This window comes from Puntigrus tetrazona, chromosome 11, assembly GCF_018831695.1.
Source record: "Puntigrus tetrazona isolate hp1 chromosome 11, ASM1883169v1, whole genome shotgun sequence".
In the NCBI taxonomy this organism is placed as follows: Eukaryota; Metazoa; Chordata; class Actinopteri; order Cypriniformes; family Cyprinidae; genus Puntigrus; species Puntigrus tetrazona.
The window spans coordinates 24,386,008-24,408,948 of record NC_056709.1 but is presented as its reverse complement, the minus strand read 5'-3'; positions in this window follow the sequence as shown (position 1 = coordinate 24,408,948).

Here is a 22,941-nt window from a genome sequence, read left to right as displayed (position 1 = left end):
TAATTACTCTGATGTTTACACAGCAAATGTAGTAAGTTAAAGCACTTTAATGACATAATTTGTGGCCTCTTTTGGTGTACAGAATGTTATTCGTGAGTTCATTATGACATGACTCCTGGGTTGTACAGCATTATTAAGTTAGGCTTTACTAATTTATTGCGAGTGCAGCATCAACTCCAGATCTGAACTTGTACACCGTGTAAGTGCACTTGCTTGCAGTACAGCATCAACTCAGATCCTAAACCTATATCCATAAACACCTGCTTGTCAGTTAGATTAAATTTTCCCAATTGCGTTTATGCATATTATTGTTACAAAATAATATTCACTGTTGAAATGAAGTGCAGAAAAAAGCATTGTTACGCAATGTTCTGTTGCATTTCACTTACATGCCATTCTGAAGGTTGTTACATGAGTAGTTACAGAAATATTAGCTGTAGATGTCTAATGTGTACACACCTACCAGTGTAGTTCTAGAGTGTAGTACACACGAGTGTAAAGAGCCACTTAATATAACGATGTGACCTGTTTTTAATAAAAGAGAGGAAAAAACAGCCAAGAAATGCAAATGAGTGTTAGAGAGTCAAGTTGTTTTTAATAAATAAACCTTAACAAGTAGGTAAACTAGAATATGAATAGAAAATGGCAGAGTTTGATGGTAAAATAAAGCGGAAAAGACCTGCCATGGATTAAAGATTAAGTTAAGATTTCATATCTAGCACAGGATGGCACTATGTGTACTCTCGGAATGCTAAATTACATAACGGTAAATTACGATAAAAGTGTGCAGAGCTGGTAGTGTTTTTGTTGACAAACATCAATGCCTTAAATTTTTGTGTGAGCAGCTATTGGTAAAATTGATGAAAAGAGTGGCAATGAAGTACATTATTTTAGACGCTCATTAAAGTTTAATCTTGCAGCGGCATTCTGGATGGATTGTACACAGAACTAAGCTAGAAGACCTGCCAAAGAGAGAGAACTGCAATAGTCCAGCCTGGACAGAACTAAAGTAGAGGAGAGTTGAAAAGTATGTCCTTGAAGGAGTTATGAGTTTTGATGTCCCTAAGCTCGGTGAGTGAAATAGTGATTAAGTGATAGGTTTGTTGAAAACACAATCAGTTCTGTCTCTGCCAAGTTTGAGGCTAAGCAGACATCACAAGACCACGTCAGAGCAAGCTCCGATTTGAGCAGCCTATTGGCACATCATCAGGACAGAATGACGGTGTTAGGAAATCAACAGAAGGTTCAACTGCGGATATACTATCAGTTTTTTTTAGAGAAAAGGCAAACAGTCACTGAGAACAGAAGCATTGCACATGTAGAGTGATGGAAGAAGGACATGTATGGATGCAAAGGGGCAACCAAACAAACCAATGTCGTCAGAGAAGTGTGGTTTCAGAAATGAGGCCTGAGGCACTCCAGTAGCTAGATGTTGTAACTTGGACACCTGATCATTTTTAAGATGCTGCTTGAAGAACCTATCTAGAGAGTAGAATGCTAAGATGTCCTTTTTGTACTGAATGAACTACGTCAAAGCGGCTAGTTAAATCCATCTACCCTCTTTCACAGACAAGGTAATATTCAAGATCAAAACAAGCTCTATAATATGATTCTATGGTTCAGGTCTGAGAAACCAGATTAGCCTACTGGAGTACATTATACAAGAAAATATTGTTTTAGTCTTTGTACTTTACAATTTCCACATTTCAGTTTATTAATAAAAAAAACATTTTCAAATCAAATGTAAAATTAAAATTTCTGAGTAAAACTATTTTTACACTAAAACTATTTTTATAACCTTTATATAGGCCTACATTTTTAAAGGTGGATATATTTACACTGTCGTGACACAAATCAATCACTTTTAATAAGTAAATATCAAGCATGAGACAAATATTAGATGTCTTTGTAAAAAAGTCATATATATATATATATATATATATATATATATATATATATATATATATATATCTATATAATTCTAATATCAACATATACACATATATATATATATATATATAACTAATATAGTATGTGTTTATCAACATAATTTTAATATTTATTTTTAAAATTATTAAATTAAATTACAGTTTCAAAATCAAATTTAAATCATACCTGTAAAAGTAAAGTAGCAAATTAAACTTTTCATTATATTTTCACATTCCTCTTTTTCATATTTTCTTTGCATATATTTACAGTGGACAGACATGTGTACCTAATAATGTAGTCATGCTGTATATAATAAGAATAAATAAACATCCAGGAGCTTTTATATAAACACAGGACCAAATTAAACACTAAAATAGAAATCAGGAACACCAAAGAATGCTTCTCAAAATTTTTATTAAGTATTTAGTATTTAGTCTATGTGCTCTATGTTTTTAGTGGCACTTTGCCACCTGGTTGCCCTGTAGCTGTTGTTTTTCGCTGCTCCACGAGTTCAGCATTGAGAGACATCAGCTGCGTCAGAGATCTCATGGAGGAGCTTGATGTGTACGCACCTTTTTAACTTGCGATCGATGGATTCTTCCAACATCATGCCACGGTGGATCATCAGATATGCCAGCAGAAGTGGGAGAGTGGCTGATAGCGTCACAGCAGTGAAGTAGCACCTTATCTGTGGAAATAAAAACAAAAACATAGTCAAAAAAAAAGCTGATTTCAAAAACTGATCACTGCAGAGCGGTTGATAAAAGATCTCACTTTCTAGGTTCCTCAGGGCCTTGTGGATGAATTTGGCAGCTGGTGAGAAGTACATGCCCATCTTCAAACCATCTCTGTGTGTTGTAGGCAAGCCGCAATATTTGATGTTCATGCCTTTGTAATATTTCTCCCCTGTATTAACCTTCCCATTCAGGTCTTTCTCTTTTGGCATTCCATCAACACCCTCAGCTTCTTCTTCACTGCTGCAGCATTTTAAGATGATGGTAATACCCATCTCCCTTAGTTTGCTTCGGTCTCTTGCTGTTTCTCTGAACAAAGAACACAACAATCTAGATTAGTCTTTCAGTAAAGAGGACTTACATTTAAAAAACAGAATTGTGTTTTAACTCCATGCCCCTGCATTACATTATTGCTTCATCACATATTAATCTATAAGTTTGCAGACTTACTCATTCCCCAAGAAGATGTTGGGGCCAGACCTCAGTGACAGACGTCTCGGACAGTTTACCTTCCTCCAAAGAGTTTTCAATTGGGGAAATGTTTAGAGGAATATAGTTCCTCTAAGACTGAATGCTCTGTAAGCTTGAGGTTCTTGTTTGGGAATGCTTGCTTCTAGGATACACAGAGGCTCTGGCAGTGGCTGGATCCTTCTGAGGCTGTGCTGAGATCCCAAAGAGCTTTGGAAGAACAGCTAATTTTTTGTTGATCTTCTAACTTTGACATATTCTGAAAAAGAAGATAACAATATGAAATTAGAACACAAATAATTTGTCTGACTTGCATGTAATTGAAATGTTGCAACTCAAACGCTCTGTGACATTCACCTGTTGGGATGTACTCCTCAGAGGTTTTCAGGAGAAGCATCATTGCCACCTGATCATTCCGCTGCTGCTCACTGGCACTTCTGCTGAAGGCCCTTCTGGATCAGTCAGGTGTTCAGAGCACCAGAACTGGCTCCTCGGCTCCGAGATAGCAAGCGCTGAAGTCAACCACCAAACCTTCTGAGCATGCAGGTTCCAGTTCAGAGCTGCTCACAATGGACCATTCCTCAAGATCAAAATGATCTGGTTCATGTTTCCAGAGAGCTCAGATGTTGATTCGTGAAGCTTTCATTAGGGACACACGAGTGACTCTGAATCCGGATCGGCTGTGCTGAGAGATCACAAGCGCTTATGGAAGAAGCACTAATTGTCTTCCTGACTTTGGCATATTCTAAAAAGACAAAAGAATAACAATATAAGAAACTTCGTGATCCACATATTAAACATGTAAAGTGTGGTCACTTTTACTGTCAATAAGCTGATATTATGTGGTCCAAAAATATATAGATTTAGCTTACCTTGTATCAGACATTTGTATTTGCAGCTCAGTGTAATGCTGTATTTTGCTGCTCTGTTGATATTTACCTGTTGGGATGTTCTCCTCAGACATTTTGAGATGAGCGCCCACTCTGCCCTTACCGATCCACTGCCTGCTGCTTGCTGCTACGCTACGTAGTGGCTCAGAAACAGCTGGAGTCACTCTTGGAGCTGTAATGAGATCCCAGTCCGGAAGAGAACTCACTAATGGTCTTCCTCCCACTTTAACAAAAGTCTAAAAAAGAAGAAAAACAATATTTTATTAGAAACACGTTTTACCACACAGTAAACATAGATAATTAAATTGTAGTCACATATATACTGTTGCTTGGTAAAAATTATTCCTATGCAGACTTTACCTATTTTTATTTCATTTCACTTTTCTTTTTTTTACAAAATGTTTGAATTTCAATACTGCACTACTGACCATACCTATTGGGATGCTCCTCTTCTGAGATTTCAGATAAAGGCATCCATGCCTCTAGACAATCTTACTGCAACTTCCTGACTCCTCACACAACGACTCAGAAACAACCGCATCAATCTCAGACTGTGGCAAAATCCCAGTTCAAGGAAGAACTCACTGGTGCCTTCCTCCCACTTTGGCAAATTCTGGAAAGAACACTTTGTAATTATAAACAGTGTAACACAGATTAAAAATAACTAATTAGCATTGCTGTCCACCAAAACAGTACATATTTTTATTACCTGCGCCTCATTGCAATGTTGCATTTCAGCCGATCTATTGACATTTACCTGTTCAGGATGCTCTCCTCAAGTTTCAGGAGAACCGTCAATGTTATCCTGATCAGTCTCACTGGCCTTCCCTCTTCGGAAGCCCCACTGGATCGATCGGTCCTTCCCCAGACACCAGTGGCACCGACTCTGAGCTGGCATCACTGATATCAACCTCCAGCTGCCCGCGTCTTTCTCCTCAATGAGACTTCTTCCAGCTGCACGTCTTTCTCCTCAATGAAGACCTCATCCAGTTGCACATGAACTGTGGGACTGAAATGGTCATAGATGGCACTGGTAATATCCGACTCCACATCTTGGTCATCTGATGCCCAGACACTGTCACTGCAATAGAAGATGCCGTTGACATAAACATCCACAAGCACTTCTCTCAGTTCTGAGACATGATGACTGACTAGTTTTTGATTAAGTTTTGATGTCAGATGTAGAGTTATCAAATTGCATGTGAAACACACCTGTAGTCACAGATTTTACACTCTGTAAACTGCTTGTGGACCATGCGCCCGAATATAAGCTTTTTGAGCAGTCTATATAGTAGACTTTCTGCTCAGAAAACCATGAAGTAGAAGAGATTCTGCAGAAAGTATGTCTAATTACTGCTCTTTTAGCCACGTCACTAGTAGTTCTAATAGTTCCACCGTTGCCATAGAAAACAGCAGAGTCCTCGACTCGATTTCGATCGCGATCTGCGCGTGCGTCTCGATGGCGATTTGCCGGTGTAATCGATTTACAAACAATATTTTCAAATATGCACATGCGCTAATACTTGTATATATCTTAATGCCGAATGTACGTTTCTTGTTTTGTAACAAGGAGATGGGAAAATATTTAAATCATGAAATTATAGCCTACCATATTTTTAATTCCAAACGGGCATATTCGAGGAAAGGTTGAGTAGTGTGCATCACTGTCAGTCTTCTACCCGTTTCTCTACTAAAATAGATAATAAATAAAACGTTTTCGTTACTCAACAGACTCTTTCACACGCTAAAACCGATGCTCCACGCTTCTGAATGTAAACCACGCCTTGTTATTTGATTGACGTTAATGGGCCCTGGAGCTCTTCAGTAGCGAACATTTGTGGCTGTAGAGAAAAGAACATGGAACATTTTTGTCAGAAAAGGCCTGCGCATATTAGGTTCCCCGCCATACCTTTCCAGGAGTTGGTAGGCGAAGTTTCAGGCCATGGTCATTCTGACACAGTTCATGCGTGGGCATCCATGGGGCGCACGGCACAGTGGGAAGTCTCGATCGTTGGATCTGTGAAGAGAGGCTGGGATACCGGCGTCACCAGACTTCTTGAACTGCCCATCCGGTGGCCCACCATCTCAGTGTCCTCTAGTTCTTCATGTGTGAGACATTTTCCCTCACGCAATAATGACAGTTTGAGTTTGGCTGCTGCTTTTTGTTCTCAGTCAAAACAAAGAAGTCATGTGAGTTTTACTCGCGCCTTACACCACCGCCTGCTGCTCAATTTGAGAAAAGTTTCAAGACTTCCAGTCTGCCAAACAATTTTATAATGTACATTTAGCGTAATATTAGCAGACGAAGTTTTCCAAAGCAAATCACAAATACGAGGACAAAGAAGCCAATCAAAACCGATAAAATATAAAGTTTATTTAAGTGGTGGACACGTCTTGAATTTACAGCAGTACCGAGTAAGTTTTATATAATAAATAAAAGATAGCAAAGAATGAAGAATACTAGTATTTGGAAGGTATTGAAAAAAATAAAAATAGAATACTGTAATTATAATAACTATATGTGAACATATGTAACCACATTGGCAAAATAGTATCCACAGCTCTACTGTTTGTGTAACTACACATATCACAAAACTCAAGCAAATGTGTAACAGGACATTGATAAAAGCATTTTTAGTAATGAAAAGTACAAATATGTAAGAGAGAACTAACGGCACTCTTTGGTAAAGGGCGTGTTACACTTTATATTAATTAGACAGATTCCTATGGATTTACCATGTAATTACTCTGATGTTACACAGCAGTGGTAAAGTTAGGCTTTACATAATTTGTAGTTTGGTGTACCCAGAATATTTCGTGAGTTCCTGAGGAGTTGTACACACGTGTGATACACTGTTATTACAGTGCAGCATCAACTCAGATCTAACTTACTTTATATATCCACCGACCTACCTGTATCCACCCATAGATTAAATTGTTTCCAATTACACGTTTATGCATATTATTGTTACAAAATAATATTCACTGTTGAAGTAAAGTGAAAAAAGCATTGTACCAATGTTCTGTTGCACATTTCACTTACACATGCCATTCTGAAGGTTTATTTACATAGTAGTTACAGAAATATTACAGCTGTAGATGTCTAATGTGTACCTTTGCGTGTAGATTTCCTAAAGTGAGTACACAGGTGTAAGGGCCATAATATAACGTGTGGCCTATTTTTTTAATAAAGGGAAAAAAACAGAATAGAAATGCAAATGAGTGTTAGAAGTCAAGTTGTTTTTAATAAATAAAACTACAACAAGTAGGTAAACTAGAATATGAATAGAAAATGGCAGAGTTTGATGGTAAAATAAAGACGGAAAAAGACCTGCATGGATTAAGATTAAGTTAAGATTTCATATCTAACTGGGGATGGCACTATGTGTACTCTCGGAATGTAAATTACATAATTCACAGTAAATTACGATAAAGGTGTGCAGAGCTGGTGGTGTTTTTGTTGACAAACATCAATGCCTTAAATTTTGTGTAAGCAGCTATTGGTAAAATTGATGAAGAGTGGCAATGAAATGCATTATTTTCAGCTCATTAAAGTTTAATCTTGCAGCCGACATTCTGGATGAATTATCTACAGAACTCGCTAGAAGACCTGCCAGAGAGAACTGCAATAGTCCAGCCTGGACAGAACTAAAGTAGAGGAGTTGAAAAGTATGTCCTTGAAGGAGTTATGGTTGATGTCCCTAGCTCGGTGGTGAGAATAGTGATTAAGTGATAGTTTGTTAGAAAAACACAATCAGTTCTGTCTCTGCAAGTTTGAGCTAAAGCAGACATCAAGACACGTCAGGCAAGCTCCGATTTGAGCAGCTATTGGCACATCATCAGGACAGAATGACCCAGTGTTAGGGGAAATCAACAGGAAGGATTCAACTGCGGATATACTATCAGTTTTTTTAGAAAAGGCAAACAGTCACTGAGGGGAACAGAGCTTGTGCATGTAGAGTGATGGGGAAAGGACATATGGATGCAAGGGAGCAGCCAAACAAACCAATGTCGTCAGAGAAGTGGTTCAAGAGAATGAGCCCTGAGGCACTCCAGTAGCTAGATGTTTGTAACTTGGACACCTGATCATTTTTAAGATACCTTGAAGAACCTATCTGAGAAGTAGAATGCTAAGATGTCCTTTTTCTTCACCTGAATGAGCACTAAGTCAAAGCGCTAATTAAAATCCACATCTACCCTGTTTCACAGACAAGGTAATATTCAAGATCAAAACAAGCTCTATAATACTGAGTTCTATGGTTCAGGTCTGAGAAACAGATTAGCCTACTGGAGTACATTATACAAGAAAATATTATTTTAGTCTTTTTGTACTTTTTACAATTTCACATTTCAGTTTATTAATAAAAAAACATTTTCAAATCAAATGTAAAATTAAAATTTCTGATAGTAAAACTATTTTTACACTAAAACTATTTTTATAACCTTTATATGAAGCCTACATTTTTAAAGGTGGATATATTTACACTGTCATGACACAAATCAATCACTTTTAATATTAAATATCAAGCATAAATAGAGATAAATATTAGATGTCGTTTTGTAAGAGTCATATATATATATATATATATATATATATATATATATATATATCTAATAATTTATATACGTATGTGTTTCTATCAACATAATATTTTTAATATTTATTTTTAAAGTTATTAATTAAATTACCAGTTTTCAAATCAAATTTAAATCATACCTGTATATGAAGTAAAGTGCAAATTAAACTTTTCATTATATTTTCACATTTCCTCTTCATATTTTTCTTTGCATATATTTACAGTGGACAGACATGTGTACCTAATAGTAGTCATGCTGTATATAATAAGAATAAATAAACATCAGGAGCTTTTATATAAACACAGGACCAAATTAAACACTAAAATAGAAATCAGGAGACACACAAAAGAATGCTTCTCAAAATTTTATTAAGTATTAGTATTTAGTCTACTTGTGCTCTATGTTTTTAGTGGCACTTTGCCACCTAGTTGCCTGCTTAGCTATGTTGTTTTCGCTGCTCCACGAGTTTCAGCATTGAGAGACATCAGCTCGTCAGGGATCTCATGGAGGCTTGATGTGTCGCACCTTTTTAACATGAGTCGATGGATTCTTCCAACATCATGCCACAGTGAATCATCAGATATGCCCAGCAGAAGTGTAGGAGAGAGTGGCTGATGGCGTCACAGCAGTGAAGTAGCACCTTATCTGTGGAAATAAAAACAAAAACATAGTCAAAAAAAAGCTGATTTCCAAAGCCAGATCACTGCAGAGACGGTTGATAAAGATCTCACTTTCTGGAGTTCCTCAGGGCCTTGTGGATGGTGGCAGCTGGTGAGAAGTACATGCCCATCTTCAAACCATCTCTGTGTGTTGTAGGCAAACCGCAATATTTGATATTCATGCCTTTGTAATATTTCTCCCTGTATTAACCTTCCCATTCAGGTCTTTCTCTTTTGGCATTTCCATCAACACCCTCAGCTTCTTCTTCACTGCTGCAGCATTTTAAGATGTAGGTAATACCCATCTCATAGAGGTTGCTTCGGTCTCTTGCTGTTTCTCTGAACAAGAACACAACAATCTAGATTAGTCTTTCAATAAAGAGGACTTACATTTTAAAACAAATTGTGTTTAACTCCATGCTCCTGCATTACATTATTGCTTCATCACACATATTAATCTATAAGATTTGCAGACTTACTCATTTCCCCAAGAAGATGTTGGGGCCAGACCTCAGTGACAGGCGTCTCGGACAGTTTACCTTCCTCCAAAAAGAGTTTTCAATTGGGAAATGTTTGAGAATATAGTTCTCTAAGACTGAATGCTCTGTCGCTTGAGGTTCTTGTTTGGGAATGCTTGCTTCTGGGATACACAGAGGCTCTGGCAGGCTGGATCCTTCTGAGGCTGTGCTGAGATCCCAAAGGCTTTTGGAAGAACTGACTAATTTTACATTGATCTTCCTAACTTTGACATATTCTGAAAAAGAAGATAACAATATGAAATTAGAACACAAATAATTTGTCTGACTTGCATGTAATTAGAGTATGGTTGCCACGCTCAAAGCGCTCTGTTGACATTCACCTGTTGGGATGTGCTCCTCGGGGAGTTTCAGGAGAAGCATCATTACCCACCTGATCATTCCGCTGCTGCTCCTGACACTTCTGCTGAAGGCCCCTTCTGGATCAGTCAGGTGTTCAGGCACCAGAACTGGGCTCCTCGGCTCTGAGATAGCAGCGCTGAGGAAGTCAACCACCAAACCTTCTGAGCATGCAGGTTCCAGTTCAGAGCTGCTCACAATGGACCATTCCTCAAAGATCAAAATGATCTGGTTCATATTCCAGAGAGCTCAGATGTTGATTCGTGAGCTTTCATTCGGGACACACAGTGACTCTGAATCCGGATCCGGCTGTGCTGAGAGATCCTGCGCTTATGGAAGAGGCGCACTAATTGTCTTTACAGCTTTTGGCATATTCTAAAGACAAAGAATAACAATATAAGAAACTTCTTGATCCACATATTAAATATGTAAAGTGTTAGTCACTTTACTGTGGCTCCAGCGATATTATGTGTCAAAAATATATAGATTTAGCTTACCTTGTATCAGACATTTGTATTTGCAGCTCAGTGTAATGCACTGTATTTTAACTGCTCTGTTGAGTATTTACCTGTTAGGATGTTCTCCTCAGACATTTGAGATGAAGCGCCCACTCTACCCTTACCGATCCCTGCTGCTTCCTGCTGCTTTACATGTAGTGGCTCAGAAACAACTAGGTCCTCTTAGGCTGTAATGAGATCCAGTCGGAAGAACTCACTAATGGTCTTCCTCAGCTTTAACAAAGTCTAAAAAGAAGAAAAACAATATTTTATTAAGCACGTTTTACCACACAGTAAACATGGATAATTAAATTGTAGTCACATATACTATTGCTTGGGTAAAAATTGTCTTCCTATGCAGACTTTACCTATTTTATTTTCATTTCACTTTTTTTTTTTTTACAAAATGTTGAATTTCAACTGCACTACTGATATACCTATTGGGATGTCCTCTTCTGAGATTTCAGATAAGGCATCCATGCCACTCTGAACAATCTTACTGCTGCTTCCTGACTCCTCACACACAGTGACTAGAAACAACACGCATCAATCTCAGACTGTGGCAAAATCCCAGTTCGGAAGAACTCACTGATTGCCTTCCTCACTTTGTTGAATTCTGAAAGAAAGAACTTTACAATTATAAACAGTGTAACCACAGATTAAAAATAACTAATTAACGTGCTGTCACAAAAACAGTACATATTTTTATTACCTGCGCCTCATTGCAATGTTGCATTTCAGCCGATCTGTTGACATTTACCTGTTGGGATGCTCTCCTCAAGTTTCAGGAGAACCGTCAATGTTATCCTGATCAGTCTCACTGGCGCTTCCCTCTTCGGAAGGCCCCACTGGATCGTCGGTCCTTCAGCACCAGTGGCACGACTCTGAGCTGGCATCACTGATATCAACTTTGCCTCCAGCTGCCGTCTTTCTCCTCAATGAAGACTTCACTTCCAGCTGCACGTCTTTCTACTCCTCAATGAAGACCTCATCCAGTTGCACATGAACTGTAGGACTGAAATGGTCATAGATGGCACTGGTAATATCCGACTCCACATCTTGGTCATCTGATGCCCAGACACTGTCACTGCAGTAGAAGATGCCGTTGACATAAGCATCCACAAGCACTTCTCTCAGTTCTGAAGACACTTGATGACTTCTAATTTTTGATTAAGTTTTGATGTCAGATGTAGAGTTATCAAATTGCGTGCATGAAACACACTGTGATCACAGATTTTGACTCTGTAAACTGTATGGACCAACACGCGCGAATATAAACTTTTGAGCGGTCTATATAGTAGACTTTCTGCTCAGAAAATCATCGAAGTGAAGAGAGATTCTGCAAGTATGTCTAATTACTGCTCTTTTAGCCACGTCACTAATCGATTCTAATAGTTCCACCCGTTGCCATAGAAACAGCAGAGTCCTCGGCTTCGATTTGATTCATGATCACGTATGAGCGTCTTTGATGGCGATTTGCGGTGTATCGATTACACCAAACAATATTTTTCAAATATGCACATTCGCTATTACTTGTATATATCTACTTAATACCGATATGCTCGTTTCTTGTTTTATAACAAGGAGATGGGAAAATATTTTAAGTCATGAAATTATAGCCTACCATATTTTTAATTCCAAGCTTGGGACATATTCGAGAAAAGGTTGAGTAGTGTGCATCACTGTCGGTCTTCTACCGTTTCTCTACTAAAATAGATAATAAATAAAGCGGTTTTCGTTACTCAACACAGCCTCTTTCACACGCTAAAACGATGCTCCACGCTACAGATATAAAGCCACGCCTTGTTATTTGATTGGCGTTAATGGGCCCTGTAGACTCTTCAGTAAGCGAACATTTGTGGCTGTAGAGAAAGAACATGGAACATTTTGTCAGAAAAGGCCTGCGCATATTAGGTTCCCCGCCATACCTTTCAGGAGTTGGTGGGCGAAGTTCAGGCCATGGTCATTCTGACACAGTTCATGTGGGCATCCGGCGGGCGCGGCTGAGTGGGAAGTCTCCAGTCGTTGGATCTGTAGAAGAGGCTGGGATACCGGCGTCACCCGGGCGCTGAACTGCCCATCCGGTGGCCACCATCTCGGTGTCCTCCGTTCTTCATGTGTAGGACATTTTCCTGCGCACAATGACAGTTTGGGTTTGGCTGCTACTTTTGTTCTGCCAGTCAAAACAAAGAAAGTCATGTGGAGTTTACTCGCGCCTTTTACGCGCCTGCTGCTCAATTTGAGAAAAGTTTCAAGACTTCGGTCTGCAAACAATTTTATAATGTTACATTTAGTAATGTTAGCAGACGAGTTTTCCAAAAATCACAAATAAGGGACAAAAGAAGCCCAATCAAAACCGATAAAATATAAGGTTATATATAGTAGTGGTGGACACGTCTCTTAGTTACCAGCAGTGCGAAGTAAGTTTTTATATAATAAATAAAAAGATAGCAAAGAATGAAACTAACAGTATTTGGAGGGTATTGAAAAAAATAAAAATAAAGAATACTGTAATTATAATAACTATATGTAGACATATATAACCACATTGTGAAATAGTATCCACAGCTCTACAAGTATTTGTGTAACTACACACATGTCACAAAGCTCAAACAGATGTGTAACAGGACATTGATAAAAGCATTTTTAGTAATAGAAGTACAAATGTAAGAGAACTTGTGACACTCTTTGGTAAAAGGACCTTACACTTTATAATAATTAGACAATTCCTATGGATTTACCATGTAATTACTCTGATGTTACACAGCGAGTGGTAAGTTAGGCTTTACATAATTTGTGAGTTTGGTGTACAGAATGTTACATTGAGTTCCTGAGGAGTTATGCACCGTGCTTGCAAGTACACTGTTATTACAGTGCAGCATCAACTCCAGATCTAACTTACTTTATATATCCATAAACCTACCTGTATCCACCTTAGATTAAATTATTTCCAATTACGTTTATGCATATTATTATTTACAAAATAATATTCACTGTTGAAGTGAAGTGAAAAAGCATTGTACCAATGTTCTGTTGCACATTTTCACTTACACATGCCATTCTGAAGGTTGTTACATGAGTAGTTACAGAAATATTACAGCTGTAGATGTCTAATGTGTACCTACCACGTGTAGTTTCTAGGTGAGTACACAGGTGTAAGGGCCACTTAATATAACGTGTGACCTATTTTTAATAAAAGGGGAAAAAACAGAATAGAAATGCAAATGAGTGTTAGAGTCAAGTTGTTTTTAATAAATAAAAACTACAACAAGTAGGTAAACTAGAATATGAATAGAAAATGGCAGAGTTTGATGAAGTAAAATAAAGACGGAAAAGACCTGCATGGATTAAGATTAAGTTAAGATTTCATATCTAACTGGGATGGCACTATGTACTCTCGGAATGTAAATTACATAATTCACGATGAAATTCTGATAAAGGTGTGCAGGAGCTGGTGGTATTTTTGTTGACAAACATCAATGCCCTTAAATTTTGTGTAAGCAGCTATTGGTAAAATTGATGAAAGTGGCAATGAAATGCATTGTTTCCAGCTCATTAAAGTTTAATCTTGCAGCCGGCATTCACTGGATGAATTGTACAGAACTTCGCTAGAGAGACCTGCCAAGAGAGAACTGCAATAGTCCAGCCTGGACAGAACTAAAGTAGAGGAGTTGAAAGTATGTCCTTGAGAAGGAGTTATGGTTGATCATCCCTAAAAGCTAGGTGGTGAAATAGTGATTAGAAGTGATAGGTTTGTTGAAGGACACAATCAGTTCTGTCTCTGCAGAGTCAGGCTAAAGCAGACATCAAGACACGTCAAACAAGCTCCGATTTGAGCAGCTATTGGCACATCATCAGGACAGAGCGGCGGTGTTGGAAATCAACAGAAGGATTCAACTGCGGATATACTATCAGTTTTTTTAGAAAAGGCAAACAGTCACTGAGAACAGAGCTTGTGCACATGTAAGAGTGATGGAAAGAAGGACATATGGATGCAGGGGGCAAACAAACCAATGTCGTCAGAAGTGGTTCCAGAAATGAGCCCTGAGGCACTCCAGTAGCTAGATGTTGTAACTTGGACACACTGAGTCATTTTAAAGATACCTTGAAGAACCTATCTGAGAGTAAGAATGCTAAGATGTCCTTTTTTCTTCCACTGAATGAACTGCGTCAAAGCGCTAATTAAAATCCCACATCTACCCTGTTTCACAGACAAAAGGGTAATATTCAAGATCAAAACAAGCTCTATAATATGATTCTATAGGTTCAGGTCTGAAACAGATTAGCCTACTGGAGTACATTATACAAAGAAAATATTGTTTTTAGTCTTTGTACTTTACAATTTCACATTTCAGTTTATTAATAAAAAAACATTTTCAAATCAAATGTAAAATTAAAATTTCCTAGAGTAAAAACTATTTTTACACTAAAACTATTTTTATAACCTTTATATGAGCCTACATTTTAAAGGTGGATATATTTACACTGTACGTGACACAAATCAATCACTTTTAATATTAAATATCAAGCAGATACAGAGACAAATATTAGATATCATTTTGTAAGTAACATATATATATATATATATATATATATATATATAATTCTAATATAGTATATGTGTTTCTATCAACATAATATTTTAATATTTTATTTTTAAAGTTATTAATTAAATTACAGTTTCAAAATCAAATTTAAATCATACCTGTAAAGTAAAGTGGCAAATTAAACTTTTCATTATATTTTCATTTCCTCTTCATATTTTTCTTTGCATATATTTACAGTGGACAGACATGTGTACCTAATAGCTAATCATGCTGTATATAATAAGAATAAATAAACATCAGGGGAGCTTTTTATATAAACACAGGACCAAATTAAACACTAAAATAGAAATCAGGAACACCAAAAGAATGCTTCTCAAATTTTATTAAGTAGTAGTATTTAGTCTATGTGCTCTATGTTTTTTTAGTGGCACTTTGCCCACCTGGTTGCCCTGTAGCTGTTGTTTTGCTGCTCCACGAGTTCCAGCATTGAGAGACATCAGCTCGTCAGGAGATCATGGAGGCTTGATGTGTGCCGCACCTTTTTAACATGATCGATGGATTCTTCCAACATCATGCCACAGTGGATCATCAGATATGCCAGCAGAAGTGTAGGAGAGTGGCTGATAAGCGTCACAGCAGTGAAGTAGCACCTTATCTGTGGAAATAAAAGCAAAAACATAGTCAAAAGCTGATTTCCAAAAACAGATCACTGCAGAGCGGTTGATAAAGATCTCACTTTCTGGGTTCCTCAGGGCCTTGTGGATGAATTTGGTGGCTGGTGAGGGAAGTACATGCCCATCTTCAAACCATCTCTGTGTGTTGTAGAGCAAGCGCAATATTTGATGTTCATGCCTTTGTAATATTTCTCCCCTGTATTAACCTTCCCATTCAGGTCTTTCTCTTTTGGCATTTCCATCAACACCTCAGCTTCTTCTTCACTGCTGCAGCATTTTAAGATGTAGGTAATACCCATCTCCTTGAGTTTGCTTCAGTCTCTTGCTGTTTCTCTGAACAAGAACACAGCAATCTAGATTAGTCTTTCAGTAAGAGAGGACTTACATTTTAAAAACAAAATTATGTTTAACTCCATGCTCCCTGCATTACATTATTGCTTCATCACATATTAATCATATAAGTTGCAGACTTACTCATTCCCCAAGAAGATGTTGGGCCAGACCTCAGTGACAGGCGTCTCGGACAGTTTACCTTCCTCCAAAGAGTTTTCAATTGGAAATGTTTAGAGGAATATGGTTCTCTAAGACTGAATGCTCTATCGCTTTGAGGTTCTTGTTTAAGAATGCTTGCTTCTAGGATACACACAGAGGCTCTGGCAGAAGCTGGATCCTTCTGAGGCTGTGCTGAGATCCCAAGAGCTTTTGGAAGAACTGAGCTAATTTTGTTGATCTTCCCTAACTTTTGACATATTCTGAAAAAGAAGATAACAATATGAAATTAGAACACCAAATAATTTGTCTGACTTGCATGTAATTGAAATGTTTGCCCAACTCAAGCGCTCTGTTGACATTCACCTGTTGGGATGTACTCCTCAGGGGTTTCAGGAGAAGCATCATTGCCACCCTGATCATTCCCGCTGCTGCTCCACTGTGCACTTCTGCTGGAAGGCCCTTCTGGATCAGTCAGGTGTTCAGGCACCAGAACTAGGCTCCTCGGCTCCGAGATGTAGCGCTGAAGTCAACCACCAAACCTTCTGAGCATGCAGGTTTGAGTTCAGAGCTGCTCACAATGGACCATTCCTCAAGATCAAAATGATCTGAATTTCATGTTCCAGAGGCTCAGATGTTGATTAAATGAGAGCTTTCATTCAGGACACACAGTGACTCTGAATCCGGATCGGCTGTGCTGAGAGATCCTGCGCTTATGGAAGAACGCAATTATCTTCCTGACTTTTGGCATATTCTAAAAGACAAAGAATAACAATATAAGAAACTTCTTGATCCACATATTAAACATGTAAGTGTGAGTCACTTTTACCTGTGGCTCAACGATAATATGTGTCCAAAAATATATAGATTTGGCTTACCTTGTATCAGACATTTGTATTTGCAGCTCAGTGTAATGCTGTATTTTAACTGCTCTGTTGATATTTACCTGTTGGGATGTTCTCCTCAGACATTTTTGAGATGAAGCGCCCTCTCTACCCTTACCGATCCACTGCTGCTTCCTGCTACTTTACCGTGGTGGCTCAGAAACAGCTGGAGTCACTCTTAGGCTATAATGAGATCCCAGTCGGAAGAACTCACTAATTAGTCTTCCTCCCACTTTAACAAAGTCTAAAAGAAGAAAAACAATATTTTATTAGAAACACGTTTTACCACACAGTAAACATGGATAATTAAATTGTAGTCATATACTGTTGCTTGGGTAAAGAAATTATTCCCTATGCAGACTTTACCTATTTTATTTCATTTCACTTTTTTTTTTACAAAATGTTGAATTTCAACTGCACTACTGATATACCTATTGGGATGCTCCTCTTCTGAGATTTCAGATAAGGCATCCATGCCACTCTGAACAATCTTACTGCTGCTTCCTGACTCCTCACACAACGACTCAAGGAAACAACCCGCATCAAATCTCAGACTGGCTTGAAATCCCAGTTCGGAAAGAACTCACTACAGTTGCCTTCCTCACTTTGGCAAATTCTGAAGAAAGAACACTTTGTAATTATAAACAGTACCAACCACAGATTAAAAATAACTAATTAACGTACTGTCACAAAAACAGTACATATTTTTATTGCGCCTCATTGCAATGTTGCATTTCAGCCCGATCTGTTGACATTTACCTGTTGGGATGCTCTCCTCAAGTTTCAGGAGAACCGTCAATGTTATCTGATCAGTCTCACTGGCCCTTCCCTCTTGGAAGGCCCCCACTGGATCGATCGGTCAGCCCAGACTGTACCAGTGGCACCACGACTCTGAGCTGGCATCACTGATATCAACCTCCAGCTGCGTCTTTCTCCTCCAGTTAGAAGACTTCTTCCAGCTGCGTCTTTCTCCTCAATGAAGACCTCATCCCAGTTGCACATGAACTGTGGGACTGAAATGGTCATAGATGGCACTGGTAATATCTGACTCCACATCTTGGTCATCTAGATGCCCAGACACTGTCACTGCAGTAGAAGATGCACGTTGACATAAACATCCACAGCACTTCTCTCAGTTCTGAGAGACAGTGACTTCCTAGTTTTTGATTAAAGTTTGATGTCAGATGTAGAAGTTATCAAATTGCGTGCATGAAACACACTGTGAGAGTACAGATTTTGACTCTGTAAACTGTATGGACCAACACTGCGCGAATATAAACTTTTTGAGCAGGTCTATATAGTAGACTTTCTGCTCAGAAGAAAACCATCTCAAGAGAAGAGATTCTGCAAGTATGTCTAATTACTGCTCTTTTAGCCACGTCACTAGTAGTTCTAATAGTTCACCGGTGCCATAGAAACAAGCAGAGAGTCCTCGACTCGATTTCGATCGCGATCCACGTATACGTCGATGGCGATTGCGGTGTATCGATTTCTAAACAATATTTTCAAATATGCACATGCGCTATTACTTGTATATGTCTACTTAATGCAGAATGTACGTTTCTTGTTTTATAACAAGAGATAGGAAAAATATTTTCGTCATGAAATTATAGCCTACCATATTTTTAATTCCAAGCAGGCATAATTCGAGGAAAAGGTTGGGTAGTGTGCATCACTGTCGGTCTTCTACCGTTTCTCTACTAAAATAGATAATAAATAAAACGTTTTTCGTTACTCAGCCAGCTCTTTCACCGCTGAAGGCGATGCTCCACGCTACAGATGTAAACCCACGCCTTGTTATTTGATTGACGTTAATGAAGCCCTGTAGACTCTTCCAGTGCTTGAACATTTGTGGCTGTAGAGAAAAAGAACATGGAACATTTTGTCAGAAAAGGCCTGCGCATATTAGGTTCCCGCCATACCTTTCAGGAGTTGGTGGGGCGAAGATTCCAGGCCATGAGTCATTCTGACACAGTTCATGTGGGCATCCGCGGGTAGGCGGCACAGTGAGGAAGTCTCAGTCGTTGGATCTGTGAAGAGAGCGCTGGGATACCGGCGTCACCAGACGCTGAACTGCCCGTCCGGTGGCCACCATCTCGGTGTCCTCCGTTCTTCGCCATATGTAGGACATTTTCCCTCACGCACAGCCACCCAGTTTGAGTTTGGCTGCTACTTTGTTCTCAGTCAAAACAAAGAAAGTCATGTGAGAGTTTTACTCGCGCCTTTTGCGCCGCCTGCTGCTCGAATTTGAGGAAAGTTTCAAGACTTCGGTCTGCAAAACAATTTTATAATGTTACATTTAGTAATATTAGCAGACGGAAGGTTTTCCAAAGCAAATCACAAATGAGGAGGACAAAGCCAATCAAAACCGATAAAATATAAAGGTTATTTAAGTGGTAGGACCGTCTTGGTTACAACAGTACCCGAGTAAGTTTTTATATAATAAATAAAAGATAGCAAAAGAATGAAGAATACTAGTGTTTGGAAATTATTGAAAAAATAAAAATAGAGATACTGTAATTATAATAACTATATAACATGAACATATGTAGCCACATTGGCAAATAGTATCCACAGCTCTACTGTTTGTGTAACTACACATGTCACAAAACTCAAACAAATGTGTAACAGGACATTGATAAAAGCATTTTTAGTAATAGAAAGTACAAATGTGTAAGAGAACTAATGGCACTCTTTGGTAAAGGGCGTATTTACACTTTATATTAATTAGACAATTCCTATGGATTTACCATGTAATTACTCTGATGTTACACAGCAGTGAAGTAAGTTAGGCTTTACATAATTTGTGGTTGGTGTACAGAATGTTCACGTAGAGTTCCTACTGAGAGTTGTACACCGTGTGAGTACACTGTTATTACAGTGCAGCATCAACTCCAGATCTAACTTGCTTTATATATCCATAAACCTACCTGTATCCACCCCTTAGATTAAATTATTTCAGTGCGATTTTATGCATATTATTGTTGCAAAATAATATTCACTGTTGATGAAGTGAAAAAGCATTATTACCAATGTTCTGTTGCACATTTTCACTTACACATGCCATTCTGAAAGTTATTTACATGAAGTAGTTACAGAAATATTACAGCTGTAGATGTCTAATGTGTACCTACACGTGTAGTTCTAGGTAGTACACAGGTGTAAAGGGCCACTTAATATAACGTGTGACCTATTTTTTTAATAAAAGGGAAAAACAGAATAGAAATGCAAATGAGTGTTAGAAGTCAAGTTGTTTTTAATAAATAAAACTACAACTTAAGTAGGTAAACTAGAATATGAATAGAAAATGGCAGAGTTTGATGGTAAAATAAAGGCAGGAAAAAGACCTGCATGGATTAAGATTAAGTTAAGATTTCATATCTAACTGGGGATGGCACTATGTGTACTCTAGGGAATGTAAATTACACATAATTCACAGTAAAATTCACGATAAAGGTGTGCCAGAGCTGGTGGTGTTTTTGTTGACAAACATCAATGCCTTAAATTTTGTGTAAGCAGCTATTGTAAAATTGATGAAGGTAGCAATAGAAATGCATTATTTTTGGCTCATTAAAGTTTAATCTTGCATGGCATTCTGGATGAATTGTACCAGAACTAGCTAGAAGACCTGCCAAGAGAGAACTGCAATAGTCCAGCCTGGACAGAACTAAAGTAGAGGAGTTGAAAAAGTATGTCCTTGAAGGAGTTATGGTTGATGTCCTAGCTCGGTGGTGAAATAGTGATTAAGTGATAGGTTTATTGAAAACACAATCAGTTCTGTCTCTGCAGATTTGAGGCTAAAGCAGACATCAAAGACACGTCAGGCAAGCTCCGATTTGAGCAGCTATTGGGCATCATCAGGACAGAATGACAGTGTTAGGAAATCAACAGGGGAAGGATTCAACTGCGGATATACTATCAGTTTTTTTAGAAAAAGGCAAACAGTCACTGAGGAACAGAGCTTGTGCACATGTAGAGTGATGGAAGGAAGGACATATGGATGCAAGGGGCAGACAAACAAACCAATGTAAATCAGAGAGTGGTTCAGGAAATGAGCCCTGAGGGCCTCCAGTAGCTAGATGTTGTAACTTGGACACCTGATCATTTTAAGATACATGAAGAACCTATCACAGGAGAGGTAAGAATGCTAAGATGTCCTTTTTCTTCACTAAGAATGAACTGCGTCAAGCGCTAAAATTAAAATCCACATCTACCCTGTTTCACAGACAAAGAGTAATATTCAAGATCAAAACAAGCTCTATAATATGATTCTATGGTTTCCAGGTCCTGAGAAACAGATTAGCCTACTGGAGTACATTATACAAGAAAATATTATTTTAGTCTTTGTACTTTACAATTTAACATTTCAGTTTATTAATAAAAAAACATTTTCAAATCAAATGTAAAATTAAAATTTCTAGAGTAAAACTATTTTACACTAAAACTATTTTTATAACCTTTATATGAGCCTACATTTTAAAGGTGGATATATGTTACATAATACGTGACTTCAAATCAATCACCTTTTAATATTAAATATCAAGCATAGAGACAAATATTAGATAACCGTTTTGTAAAGTCATAATATATATATATATATATATATATATATATATATAATTCTAATATAGTATAATATTTCTATCAACATAATATTTTAATATTTATTTTTTTAAATTATTAATTAAATTACCAGTTTTCAAAAATCAAATTTAAATCATACCTGTAAAGTAAAGTGGCAAATTAAACTTTTCATTATATTTTCACATTTCCTCTTCATATTTTTTCTTTTGCATATATTTACAGTGAACAGACATGTGTACCCTAATAGTAGTCATGCTGTATATAATAAGAATAAATAAACATCAGAGAGCTTTTATATAAACACAGGACCAAATTAAACACTAAAATAGAAATCCAGGAACACCAAAAGAATGCACTTCTCAAAAGAATTTTATTAAGTATTAGTATTTAGTCTATGTGCTATATGTTTTTAGTGGCACTTTGCCACCTGGTTGCCCTGTAGCTGTTGTTGTTTTCGCTGCTCCACAGTTCAGCATTGAGAGACATCAGCTGCGTCAAGGATCCTCATGGAGGGCTTGATGTGTCGCACCTTTTAACAACATGATCGATAGATTCTTCCAACATCATGCCACGCGTGAATCATCAGATATGCCAGCAGAAGTGTAGGAGAGTGGCTGATAAGCGTCACAGCAGTGAAGTAGCACCTTATCTGTGGAAATAAAAGTAAAACATAGTCAAAAGAAGCTGATTTCCAAAACTGATCACATGCAGAACAGGTTGATTCAAAGATCTCACTTTCTGGGTTCCTCAGGCCTTGTGGATGAATTTGGCAGCTGGGCCAGAAGTACAGCGCCCATCTTCAAAACCATCTCTGTGTGTTGTAGGCAAGCTTGCAATATTTGATGTTCAATGCCTTTGTAATATTTCTCCCCTGTATTAACCTTCCCATTCAGGTCTTTCTCTTTAGCATTCCCATCAACACCCTCAGCTTCTTCTTCTACATACTGCAGCATTTAAGATGTGGGTAATACCATCTCCTTGAGTTTGCTTCTCTGTCTCTTGCTGTTTCTCTGAACAAGTAACACAACAATCTAGATTAGTCTTTCAGTAAGAGGACTTACATTTTAAAAACAGAATTGTGTTTAACTCCATGCTCCTACATTACATTGTGTGCTTCATCACATATTAATCTA